Source organism: Ranitomeya imitator, chromosome 1 (assembly GCF_032444005.1).
Source record: "Ranitomeya imitator isolate aRanImi1 chromosome 1, aRanImi1.pri, whole genome shotgun sequence".
Lineage (NCBI taxonomy): Eukaryota > Metazoa > Chordata > Amphibia > Anura > Dendrobatidae > Ranitomeya > Ranitomeya imitator.
Genome location: NC_091282.1, coordinates 331,979,868 through 331,993,656, shown reverse-complemented (window position 1 = coordinate 331,993,656; position 13,789 = coordinate 331,979,868). Strand labels below are relative to the sequence as shown.

General features: G+C 44.1%; 3 protein-coding genes across 5 annotated transcripts in view; all 3 read left to right on the top strand.

Annotated features, from left to right (window-relative positions):
• KIAA1671 (KIAA1671 ortholog) overlaps positions 1–13,789 on the top strand; it is a 225,434-nt gene that overhangs the window by 66,709 nt on the left and 144,936 nt on the right. The gene's annotated exons all lie outside the window — the stretch shown is intronic.
• The window catches only part of CRYBB2 (crystallin beta B2), a 412,932-nt gene continuing 403,074 nt past the window's right edge, over positions 3,932–13,789 (top strand). The window contains exon 1 of the mRNA XM_069759180.1: positions 3,932–3,935. The gene's annotated coding sequence lies outside the window, so the exon portion shown is untranslated. The remainder of the gene's footprint in view (positions 3,936–13,789) is intronic.
• The window catches only part of CRYBB3 (crystallin beta B3), a 256,164-nt gene continuing 246,306 nt past the window's right edge, over positions 3,932–13,789 (top strand). Inside the window, exon 1 of the mRNA XM_069759168.1 lies at positions 3,932–3,935. The gene's annotated coding sequence lies outside the window, so the exon portion shown is untranslated. The remainder of the gene's footprint in view (positions 3,936–13,789) is intronic.

Here is a 13,789-nt window from a genome sequence, read left to right as displayed (position 1 = left end):
TGTGCGTCTAGTTTTGACCTTTGATTTTGCTTTGTAGTGATGATGATTTTGGTGATCTAATCATCACTAGAACTATCATCCGTGCATGAATACGAAATTAAAATCATAGTACATAATTAGAGCACCAGAGCCATCAATAGTATATGAATATGGCACCAGAAACCTCATCAGTAAATAAATACATCACCAGAACCACCATCAGTACATGAATACGTCACTAGAACCATACATGATCAGAACCAAAAGTACTTGAACGATCAACTGTAATGTCAAGTCAGACCCATGAAACATTGTATTGCTTGAATTTAAAGCCCTCCTACTCCCAGTGTGTTCTTAACAATGGTAAGGAGATACTGGGAGTTAATATTATCAGTGATCATCAGACTGCTGACCATAAAGGAACCACAGTACTGAAGTACGGTGTTCATTTTAGGACATGGTCACAAATCAAAGTCAAACATCAGAAATGCTCTGTCTGATACCTCATTCTGATACTTGACTCTTATACCTGACTTTCACACATGGTCACAAATCAAAGTCAAACATCAGAAATGCTCTGTCTGATACCTCATTCTGATACTTGATTCTGATACCTGACTTTCACATTTCAAAGTCACAAATCAAAGTCAAACATCAGAAATACTCTGTCTGATACCTCATTCTGATACTTGACTCTGATACTTGACTCTGATACTTGACTCTGATACCTGACTCTGATACTTGACTCTGATACCTGACTCTGATACTTGACTCTGATACTTGACTCTGATACTTGACTCTGATACTTGACTCTGATACTTGACTCTGATACTTGACTCTGATACTTGACTCTGATACTTGACTCTGATACTTGACTCTGATACTTGACTCTGATACTTGACTCTGATACTTGACTCTGATACTTGACTCCGATACCTGAGTCTGATACTTGATTCTGATACATGAAATTAGTAAAATTAGCTAAAATTAGTACCTGGGATCACTTGAGCTTGTGGTGCAATGGTAATGCCGACGGCTGTAGCCTCTAGATGCAGGATCCGTTTTTTTTCCGCCGATCCTTTTTTTTCCCGCCGGATCGGTTTTATTTTTCTGCCGGATCCGTTTTTGTCGGCCGGATCCGTTTTTTTTCCGCCAGATCCGTTTTTTTCTGCAGGATCCGTTTTTTTTCCTCAGGATCCGTTTTTTTTTCCGGATCCGTTTTTGTCCGCCGGATCCGATTTTGTCTGCCGGCTCCGTTTTCTTTCTGCCTGATCCTTTTTTTACACCGGATTCGGTTTTTCTACACCGGATCCGTTTTTTTTCGCCAGATCCTTTTTTTTTTCCCGGATCCGTTTTTTTTTTTACGCCAGATCCGTTTTTTTCTGCCGGATCCGTTTTTTTTTCCGCCGGATCCATTTTTTTTTTTTACGCTGGATCCGGTTTTTTTTGCCGGATCCGTTTTTTTTTTACGCCGGATCGGTTTTTCTTCCTCCGGATCCGTTTTTTTCACCGGATCCGTTTTTTTACGCCGAATCCGTTTTTTTTTCACCAGATCTGTTTTTTTTCTGCTGGATCCTTTTTTTTACGCCAAATCCGTTTTTTTTTCGCCGGATCCGTTTTTTTTACGCCGAATCCGTTTTTTTCACCGGATTCATTTTTTCTTCCGGATCCGTTTTTTTTACGCCTGATCCGTTTATTTTTACGCCGGATCCATTTTTTTTACGCCGGATCCGTTTTTTTTTACGCCTAATCCGTTTTTTTTCGCCGGATCCGTTTTATTCTGCCGAATCTGTTTTTTTTAACGCCATATCCATTTTTTTACGCCAGATCCGTTTTTTTTAATGCCGGATCCGTTTTTTTTTACACCGGATCCGTTTTTTTACGCCAAATCCGTTTTTGTTCGCCGGATCCGTTTTATTCTGCCGAATCTGTTTTTTTTTAACGCCATATCCATTTTTTTACGCCAGATCCGTTTTTTTTAATGCCGGATCCGTTTTTTTTTACACCGGATCCGTTTTTTTACGCCAAATCCGTTTTTGTTCGCCGGATCCGTTTTATTCTGCCGATTCTGTTTTTTTTTTAACGCCATATCCATTTTTTTACGCCGGATCCGTTTTTTTTTCGCCGGATCTGTTTTTTTTACGCCGGATCCGTTTTTTTACGCCGAATCCGTTTTTTTTGCCGGATTCATTTTTTTCTTCCGGATCCGTTTTTTTTTTACGCCTGATCCATTTATTTTTACGCCGGATCCTTTTTTTTTTTACGCCGGATCCGTTTTTTTTCCGCCGGCAGAAGAAAAATGGATTCGGCGTAAAAAAACGGATACGGCGCAAAAATAAACTGATCAGGCGTAAAAAAAAACGGATCTGGAAGAAAAAATGGATCAGGCGAAAAAAACGGATTCGGCATAAAAAAATGGATCCGGCGAAAAAAAAAAAATCCGGTGTAAAAAACAAAACAAAACGGATCCGGCGTAAAAAAAAAAAAAAAAGGATCCGGCATAAAAAATGGATATGGCGTAAAAAAACATCCGACAGAAAAAAACAGATCCGGCGAAAAAAAACCGATTCGGCGTAAAAAAAATTGAACAGGCGGAAAAAAAACGATCCGGCGAAAAAAAACGGATTCGGCGTTAAAAAAAAAACAGATCCGGCGAAGAAAACAGATCCGACGGAAGAAAAAAGGATCTGGCGGAAAAAAAACGGATCAGGCAAAAAAAAAAAAAACGGATCTGGCGTTAAAAAAAAACGGATCCGGCGAAAAAAAAAATGGATCCGGCGTAAAAACACCCGGATCCGGCGTAAAAAAACCAGATCCGACGTAAAAAAAATCGGATCCGGCGTAAAAAAACGGAGCCGGCAGAAAAATAAAACCGATCCGGCGGAAAAAATACGGATCCTGCGTCTAGACACTACAGCCGTTGGCCTTACCATTGCACCACAAGCTCGAGTGATCCCAGGTACTAATTTTAGCAAATTTTTCTAATTTTACTAATTTCATGTATCAGACTCAGGTATCAGAGTCAGGTATCAGAGTCAGGTATCAGAGTCAGGTATCAGAGTCAGGTATCAGAGTCAGGTATCAGAGTCAGGTATCAGAGTCAGGTATCAGAGTCAGGTATCAGACAGAGTATTTCTGATGTTTGACTTTGATTTGTGACCATGTCCTAAAATGAACACCGTACTGATGAGACACCGTCAGTATCACAAATAAACATTTACATCCAGGTACCTTCTATAGATTACATCTTCTGTGGAGTAGTCTTTCTTTCCAGCTCCATCTTGTCTAGGTGCCACGATGTCTTTTCAGAGCCACAGGTGGTCTCTGCAGACCTTCCTCTTCTCCAGTCTTTTGCAGCACATCCCTACACAGTGCCCGTAAAAATTAGTTTTATTAAAATGCCCTCTGCGTGAAAAAACCTCTCCATACTGTACCCTAAATAAGCCTACTATGGTAATTTGCCTCCACACTGTCTACCATTATCCGCTATAACCATCACACCATCCACCCTTATGAACCACGACCTCTACCATTGCGGTCCCCTGTCTAATTTTCCATTGCACTTTCTTTATCTCCACACTATCCCCCCTGCCATGCTAGCTACTCTCCATATTGTGTCCCCTTTTCACGCTGTCCCCTCCGCATATCCATACTGTTCTTCCTCTTCAAACTATGTCCTCATATAGCCCACCACGCTGCCCTCTTCAAACGGTAGCTACTCATCAAAATTTCCCCTTACACGGTATGATGGTCACTACATGCCATGTCACTGCATCGCGCTATCAGGCGTCCCTAGCGTGCTCCTTCTCCAACAAGGAGCAGGCTGGAAATATCTTGCTTCTTACTGGAGATTCCGGCGGACCTGAGGAGATTACAGCTCCTCAGCTCTTGTCCTGGACGGCGATCACAGCAATTGTATTCATGTCTGATATAAGTGAGTACAAATGAGTACGGGGGGAGCGATGGCCGGGGACGTATGTAGAGAAAGGGGTGAGCTGTGTCAGTGGCTGACACTGCTCCCCTGTTTGCCCCGGCTCTGGCCGTTAATGTGGTGAGTGCCTGCAGCCGGAGGAAGGTGTCAGGTGGCCGCAGTCATTCAGCTATTTTTTTTTCCCAAAGTGTGACCCTTAGGGTAGGCAAGAGGTAGAGTCCTAGGCAGGTGTCGACCCTGCCTACCCCTTGTCCCCGGCCTGGATGGGACTACTCAGACAAATAATTAGTGTCGCATGAGATAAAGAGCAAGAAACCACTGTAAATTATGTATTAGTTTTATAGCTGCTTGCTGTTTATAAAGTTCTTTCAAAGTGAACCTTCCTTAAATATTCTCGTAATGTTTTTAGTTTACAAGCCAAATTGCTCACCCTTGGTATATATGTCTTCGTTTTCCATTTGAACTTACTAAAGAGAACACTTTGTGGAGGTCACGGGAATGAAAATTTCTCGCTGCAGGGCCTGCAGGATGTTTTTGGTTGTGGTTAATTAATAAAGGTTGTTTGAAATGTTGAGTTTATTATTTCACGTGGTTTAGTAAAACAGTTTCCTGCTTTCTTTCCCAAGATGATAGGGTTTACAGAAACAATGTGGGTGAATATATACTGAGGGTTGCTTTGTTATAAAAATGTTAGGGAGATGGAAGAGAAGTTTTAGTTTGCTTTTGTTAACTGCACATTCCACTAACTGTGTAGGAGGTGGTGGACGGCACAGAGAATGCATGCAACCAGTAATGGAGTCTTCGTTCTGAAGAAGAAATGAATAGCTGCATGTCAAGAGCTCTCAAAAAAGGACGCTACACACTATTTCAAGTGGTATGTAATGGGACCAGCCAAGACTTTTGCAAAGATCAAATTTGTGCAAATCACACATCGTTCAACAGCTTTAGTGGCAGTGACTTCAGTTTTGGAGAAGATTAAGTGAAACTGGTAACAACGCTCAATGAGTAACAGATAAAAAAAAAATATCCTCCAACTTCATTGAATATATAACAATGTAAAACACTTTTTAGTGTAGAAAGACTGATGTTTATTAAAGGGAGCCTATCACCCGGTTTTCGCCCATTTAAAGTAGGGCCTATGCTTTGTGACAGTGTCACTGGCACAGTATACACTGCTCAAAAAAATAAAGGGAACACTTAAACAGAATATAACTCAAAGTAAATCGAACTTCTGTGAAATCAAACTGTCCACTTAGGAAGCAACACTGTCAATCAATTTCACATGCCGTTGTGTAAATGGAATAGACAAGAGATGCAAATTATTTGCAATTATCAAGACACTCGATAAAGGAGTGGTTCTACAGGTGGGGACCACAGACCACATCTCAGTACCAATGCTTTCTGGCTGATGTTTTGGTCACTTTTGAATGTTTGTTGTGCTTTCACACTCTGGGTAGCATGAGACAGACTCTACAACCCACACAAGTGGCTCAGGTAGTGCAGATCATCCAGGATGGCACATCAATGCGAGCTGTGTCAAGAAGGTTTGCTGTGTCTATCAGCGTAGTGTCCAGAGGCTGGAGGCACTACCAGGAGACAGGCCAATACACCAGGAGACGTGGAGGGGGTCGTAGGAGGGTCACAACCCAGCAGCAGGACCGCTACCTCAGCCTTTGTGCAAGGAGGAAGAGGAGGAGCACTGCCAGAGCCCTGCAAAATGACCTCCATCAGGCCACAAATGTGCATGTGTCTGCACAAATGGTTAGAAACCGACTCCATGAGGATGGTCTGAGTGCCCAACGTCCACAGATAGGGGTTGTGCTCACAGTCCAACACTGTGCAGGACACTTGGCATTTGCCACAGAACACCAGGCTTGCCAAATTCGCCACTGGCGCCCTGTGCTCTTCACAGATGAAAGCAGGTCCACACTGAGAACATGTGACAGACGTAACAGAGTCTGGAGACGCCTGGAGAGCGATCTGCTGCCTGCAACATCCTTGACCGTTTGGCAGTGGGTCAGTAATGGTGTGGGGTGGCATTTCTTTGGAGGGCTGCACAGCCCTCCATGTGCTCGCCAGAGGTAGCCTGACTGCCATTAGGTACCGAGATGAGATCCTCAGACCCCTTGTGAAACCATATGCTGGTGCGGTTGGCCCTGGGTTCCTCCTAATGTGGGACAATGCCAGACCTCATGTGGCTGGAGTGTGTCAGCAGTTCCTGCAAGATGAAGGCATTGAAGCTATGGGCTGGCCCGCCCTTTCCCCAGACCTGAATCTGATTGAACACATCTGGGACATTATGTCTCGCACCATCCACCAACGTCACGTTGCATCACAGACTGTCCAGGGGTTGGCGGATGCTTTAGTCCAGATCTGGGAGGAGGTCCCTCAGGAGACCATCTGCCGCCTCATCAGGAGCATGCCCAGGCATTGTAGGAGGGTCATACAGGCACGTGGTGGCTACACACTACTGAGCATCATTTCCTTGTCTTGAGGCATTTCCACTGAAGTTGGATCAGCCTGTAACTTCATTTTCATCTTTGATTTTGAGCATCATTCCAACACCAGACCTCCGTGGAATATTAGTTGTGATTTACATTGATCATTTTTAGGTTTTATTGTTCTCAACACATTCCACTATGTAATGAATATAGCTAGGTTCACATTGCGTTAGGGCAATCCATTTAGCGCATACACTAACGGACTGCGCTAACGCAGTGTCCCAAAAGGGATCGCGTTTGCCGATCCCGCTAGCGCAGAAGCCCGATTTGCGCTAGTGAGGAACGGACCTCGAACGCTGCTTGCTTGAGGTCTGTCACTCAAATGACTGCACATCGCTAGCGCACGCCCATTGTGGGCGTGCTCTAACGATGCGTTCGCCACTGCAAGCAATGGCGGCGTTAACGGACTACATTACAACGCGTTATGCCGCGGTGTAACGTAGTCCGTTAAACGGGTTCACACAACGCAGTGTGAACCTAGCCTAAAGATTTACAGCTGGAATATTTCATTCAGTGATATCTAGGATGTGGGATTTTAGTTTTCCCTTTATTTTTTTGAGCAGTGTATGAGGGGAGATATGTGTCACTGCCCATATTGGCGTCAGTGATGTGAAACCAGGATATTTTTCCTCCAGCACACTACCTATTGAGAGGGTTCATTTAAAGTTGCATTCATGGGCTGGTTTTATGTGGGCACCCATACAAACGGTGGGAGGGTGCTTACCATATGTCGACCTGCAGAGCCGACACTGGCATGTGTACTGACAGGACCTGTGATGATGTCACGGTCAGGTGATAATCACATGGTCTGGCTTAAATAGCTGGTCTAGAGAGTCAGGGGGTGTCGTGTCTTGGGAGAGGATGAACTCCCACATGGCTCCAGGAGGAGCTGAGGATGTTGTGTGCTACCTACCTGCGGGTGAATTCTGCAGGGAAAGGACTCTTTTGGACTTTATCTTTGTTTTGTTTTACTGTTACGCCAGAAAGTCTCTATTTATTTTGCTGAACCCTGCTAAGGTTTTATTCTGTCCATAATAAACCAGCAGGTGATCTACGACCAGAACCGTTCCTGTGTCTACCTTGTGAAGCAGCTGAATGTGTTAACCCCTCACAGCCTGTAATAATAATAATAATAATAATAATTTTTATTTTTATATAGTGCTAACATATTCCGCAGCGCTTTACAGTTTTGCACACATTATCATCACTGTCCCCGATGGGGCTCACAATCTAAATTCCCTATCAGTATGTCTTTGGTATGTGGGAGGAAACCGGAGAACACGGAGGAAACCCGCGCAAACACGGGGAGAACATACAAACTCCTTGCAGATGTTGTCCAAGGTGGGATTAGAACCCAGGACTCCAGCGCTGCAAGGCTGCAGGGCTGCAGTGCTATCCACTGAGCCACCGTGATCCCTTTGTTATAGTGTAATATATACACTGACTAGCAAAAGGGTAACAATGTTTAGAACTTTTTACTTTCAGGCTCCATATCTCACCATCCATTACTGCTTTGAATGTGAGACTACCATCATTTTATAGATAATCATCTTGCCTTTCTAATACATTTTATTTGCTATTATTTAGCAAATGATTAGTTATGCAGATTCTTGTCATGTCACTGCATTGTTACTGTTTTGCTCTTTGTGATGGAAAAAATCTTTTTCTTCCTGTATACCACAAGATACAACCTGTTCTCACATTCCCTAATAGATCAGTGTGTTAAGTTGATTGCCAAATAAAGGTCACTGGTTCGAATCGAGGGGCAGCCGTGAAGAAGATTTCCCAAGAAAAGAGAAACTACATCATCCAGCTCATTGATAATGGTTTCTCAGTCAAGAAAATTGTCAAACTTCACTATGTGAGTGCCATAACAGTTGGGAGAATACAAAATGAAGTCCGTCCATCCATTCAATAGCCAAGTGGTGGACATCCTGGCAAAATATCAGCGTCAACTTGGCTCATCACAGGGCCTGTCCTTGATGGCGCGACAAAATCAGTAGTGGGGGTGGCTCATATGCTTCGTAATAGTGAGATCAAGGACATCCATGCAAAGAACGTGTGAGACATGTTACACAAGTCAGAATCGGTGGCCTGAAAAAAGGTGAAGAGCCTCGACTTCAATATCGTTATAAGAAGCTTCAGTTCGAGTTTTATAAAAAAGTAGAAGAATGGAAAATGGTGATTTTGGGCAATTAAAAAAGTCAATAATCTAGGCTCTGACGGGTGCAAATGGGACTGGAGGAAACAAGGGAAAAAGGGGCTAACGGATTGAGAAATTAAAGGAACCGTCAAGATCTGTTAGAGTGATCCTGATGATCTGTTTCTTTCACAGCCAAATTCATTGGATACTTGACCAGGATCCTACAAGACGAGTTGCTTCATATAATCGAGTACTATGTATATGAAAAGGACGACATCGTGTTCCAGCAGGACAACAACCCGGAGCATATGTCCAGTTTGGCGAAGAAATGATTCAGTTACCATTAAGTGCTGGATTGGGCCCCCAATCGAGAGCATGCCCAGAAGGATTCAGGCAGTGTTGAAAGCCTAAGATGTATTTATAGAATACAAATAAAATATGAACATTTTTTATTAAGATTCTTAGGAGTAAAACAGTAACAAGGCAGTGCAGAGGTTCATCTAGGTTTTCTGTTACCAGGGCAAGAATTCAGTTTGGTGCATACAATAAAAGCTATTGTTTGTGTTATGCAGAGTGGATTGGGAACATATATAGAGCAGTGTGCTGTCACAGAGGACGTACAGGTGAAAAACCCGATGACTGGTTCCCTTTAACGCGCTACAATTAAAGAGTTATTCCCATCTTCATAAATGGAAACTGTTGAATAGTGCTTGAAAACATAATAATATCTCCTGAAAATGTGAATACTTTTCTTTTGTTATACTTGTTGCTAAAGATACCGACCATTGCTGCTAGATAGCAGAACATGCACAGTGCTTACTAGTTCTTTTCTGTTTTCTGTTGAGCTTGTTGCCACTATTTTGTAGCTGGCAGGTCGGTGTCCTGTGCAACAATCTATAAACACAGGAAAATTAGTATCTCAAGAATGGCTGAAAATTTTAATATGCGCTAAATTGCAAACATGCTTGTTCTTGCAAGCTCAATCTGACAGTATCCATTTATGAAGATGAGAATAACCCTGTAAGTTAGTACATCTATCTATATATATATAATTGTCTAAGGGTTTTTCCGTCTGTCTGTCTTTCTGTCTGTCTGTCTTTCTGTCTGTCTGTCTGTCCTGGAAATCCCGCGTCTCTGATTGGTCGAGGCCGCCAGGCCTCGACCAATCAGAGACCAGCACAGCATCGACATAGAAATCCCGCGTCTCTGATTGCGACGATGATGTCATAAAGGACGTAGACATCCCGCGTCATGTCACGTAGACATCAGCGACGGGCACAATCTGCCGCGAATTCTGGAATCATTGTCATCATCATCATTGTCTATGCCGCCAGGCCTCGACCAATCAGCGACGGGCACAGTATCGATGTAGAAATCCCGCGTCTCTGATTGGTCGAGGCCTGGCGGCCTCGACCAATCAGCAATGGGCACAGCGACGATGATGTCATAATGGTTGCCATGGCGACGATGATGTCATAAAGGTTGCCTCGATCAATCAGCGACGGACACAGTCTGCCGCGAATTCTGGAATCATCATTGTCCATATACTACGGGGACATGCATATTCTAGAATACCCGATGCGTAAGAATCGGGCCACAATCTAGTCTATATATATATATATAATTGTCTAAGGGTTTTTCCGTCTGTCTGTCCAGGAAATCCCGCGTCTCTGATTGGTCGAGGCCGCCAGGCCTCGACCAATCAGCGACGGGCACACGATCGACGTAGAAATCCCGCGTCTCTGATTGGTTGAGGCCGCCAGGCCTCGACCAATCAGCAACGGGCACTGCGATGATGATGTCATAATGGTTGCCATGGCGACGATGATGTCATAAAGGTTGCCTCGACCAATCAGCGACGGGCACAGTCTGCCGCGAATTCTGGAATCATCATTGTCCATATACTACGGGGACATGCATATTCTAGAATACCCGATACATTAGAATCGGGCCACAATCTAGCCTATAATATAAGGCTGGGAGCGTCACTCTGTCCGAGCCATTATAGACTGCGCAAGCGCCGGCGCAGTCCGGACCCCACAGAGTGACGCAGCCCAGGAGATCGCGGTATGCGTAAGCACTGAACGCACACCACGATCTCCAACGGAGAAGCAGGGACGTGGCAGGAGGGTGAGTCTAACCTATATTAACCTGTCCCGTTCCAGCGCTGCGCGTCGCTCCATCTTTCGGGTCTTCTGCCTGTGACGTTCACAGTTCAGAGGGCGCGATGACGCGCTTAATGCGCGCCGCCCTCTGACTGAACAGTCACAGCCAGAGGACCTTTATGGAGCAGTGTACGGGGCATATACTATGGAGCATCTTATGGGGGCCATAAACCTTTATGGAGCAGTGTACGGGGCATATACTATGGAGCATCTTATAGGGGCCATAAACCTTTATGGAGCAGTGTACGGGGCATATACTATGGAGCATCTTATGGGGGCCATCAACCATAATGCAGCAGCATACGGGGCATATACTATGGAGCATCTTATGGGGGCCATCAACCATAATGCAGCAGCATATGGAGCATATACAATGGAGCATCTTATGGGGGCCATCAACCATAATGGAGCAGCATATGAGGCATACAGGTCCTTCTCAAAAAATTAGCATATAGTGTTAAATTTCATTATTTACCATAATGTAATGATTACAATTAAACTTTCATATATTATAGATTCATTATCTACCAACTGAAATTTGTCAGGTCTTTTATTGTTTTAATACTGATGATTTTGGCATACAACTCCTGATAACCCAAAAAACCTGTCTCAATAAATTAGCATATCAAGAAAAGGTTCTCTAAACGACCTACTACCCTAATCTTCTGAATCAACTAATTAACTCTAAACACATGCAAAAGATACCTGAGGCTTTTATAAACTCCCTGCCTGGTTCATTACTCAAAACCCCCATCATGGGTAAGACTAGCGACCTGACAGATGTCAAGAAGGCCATCATTGACACCCTCAAGCAAGAGGGTAAGACCCAGAAAGAAATTTCTCAACAAATAGGCTGTTCCCAGAGTGCTGTATCAAGGCACCTCAATGGTAAGTCTGTTGGAAGGAAACAATGTGGCAGAAAACGCTGTACAACGAGAAGAGGAGACCGGACCCTGAGGAAGATTGTGGAGAATGACCGATTCCAGACCTTGGGGAACCTGAGGAAGCAGTGGACTGAGTCTGGTGTGGAAACATCCAGAGCCACCGTGCACAGGCGTGTGCAGGAAATGGGCTACAGGTGCCGCATTCCCCAGGTAAAGCCACTTTTGAACCATAAACAGTGGCAGAGGCGCCTGACCTGGGCTACAGAGAAGCAGCACTGGACTGTTGCTAAGTGGTCCCAAGTACTTTTTTCTGATGAAAGCAAATTTTGCATGTCATTCGGAAATCAAGGTGCCAGAGTCTGGAGGAAGACTGGGGAGAAGGAAATGCCAAAATGCCTGAAGTCCAGTGTCAAGTACCCACAGTCAGTGATGGTGTGGGGTGCCATGTCAGCTGCTGGTGTTGGTCCACTGTGTTTCATCAAGGGCAGGGTCAATGCAGCTAGCTATCAGGAGATTTTGGAGCACTTCATGCTTCCATCGGCTGAAATGCTTTATGGAGATGAAGATTTCATTTTTCAGCACGACCTGGCACCTGCTCACAGTGCCAAAACCACTGGTAAATGGTTTACTGACCATGGTATTACTGTGCTCAATTGGCCTGCCAACTCTCCTGACCTGAACCCCATAGAGAATCTGTGGGATATTGTGAAGAGAAAGTTGAGAGACGCAAGACCCAACACTCTGGATGAGCTTAAGGCCGCTATTGAAGCATCCTGGGCCTCCATAACATCTCAGCAGTGTCACAGGCTGATTGCCTCCATGCCACGCCGCATTGAAGCAGTCATTTCTGCCAAAGGATTCCCGACCAAGTATTGAGTGCATAACTGAACATTATTATTTGTTGTTTTTTTTGTTTGTTATTAAAAAACACTTTTATTTGATTGGATGGGTGAAATATGCTAATTTATTGAGACAGGTTTTTTGGGTTATCAGGAGTTGTATGCCAAAATCATCAGTATTAAAACAATAAAAGACCTGACAAATTTCAGTTGGTGGATAATGAATCTATAATATATGAAAGTTTAATTGTAATCATTACATTATGGTAAATAATGAAATTTAACACTATATGCTAATTTTTTGAGAAGGACCTGTATACTATGGGGCATCTTATGGGCGCCATCAACCATAATGGAGCAGCATACGGGGCATATACTATGGAGCATCTTATGGGGGCCATCAACCATAATAGAGCAGCGTATGGGGCATATGGATGGGAGCAGCAAATTACAGAACGATGGCGCAGGATGGGAGCAGCACATGACAGAACGGGGGCGCAGGATGGGAGCAGCACATGACAGAACGGGGGCGCAGGATGGGAGCAGCACATGACAGAATAGGGCAGCACATGACAGAACGGGGGTGCAGGATGGCAGCAGCACAGGACAGAACGGGGGGGGGCAGGATGGGAGCAGCAAATGACAGAATGGAGGCGCAGGATGGGTGCAGCACATGTTAGAATGGGGGCGCAGGATGGGAGCAGCACATGACAGAATGGGGGCGCAGGATGGGTGCAGCACATGACAGAATGGGGGCGCAGGATGGGTGCAGCACATGACAGGATGGGTGCAGCACATGACAGGATGGGGGCGCAGGATGGAGCAGCTCATGACAGGATGGGGACGCAGGATGGAGCAGCACATACCAGGATGGGGACCATATACCAATATAAATGCTCCCCACCCGGGCGTAGAACGGGTTCAATAGCTAGTTTAATATAATACTTTTAAACAAGTTATGTGATGCACCCATTCAGTATCTGCCCTAGCGCCCCAATCATTCTGTTCTGTTCACAATAGCATCATAGCGGTTTTTAACATTGGGGTCATGATGACTAAGGTAATGGCTACATAATGTAACAGATCCTGACTGATTTTTTTTAATGCATAAAAATAGTTTATTTTCATTAGATAGAACAAATTTCAAATATATATTGATATCATCTCTTTTCTACTTTGAGTGTAATTCTATATTGAGTAATTCTTTACATTGTACTCCCCATGTTTCCTATTAAAGTTTTATGATGTGGACTTCGCATTGACCTGACAGTACTTTGTGAATTATTTGTGCAGATCTCTGTAGATTGTTCTTAAAATAATGATAAAAAAGCTTAAAAAGAACCTGTC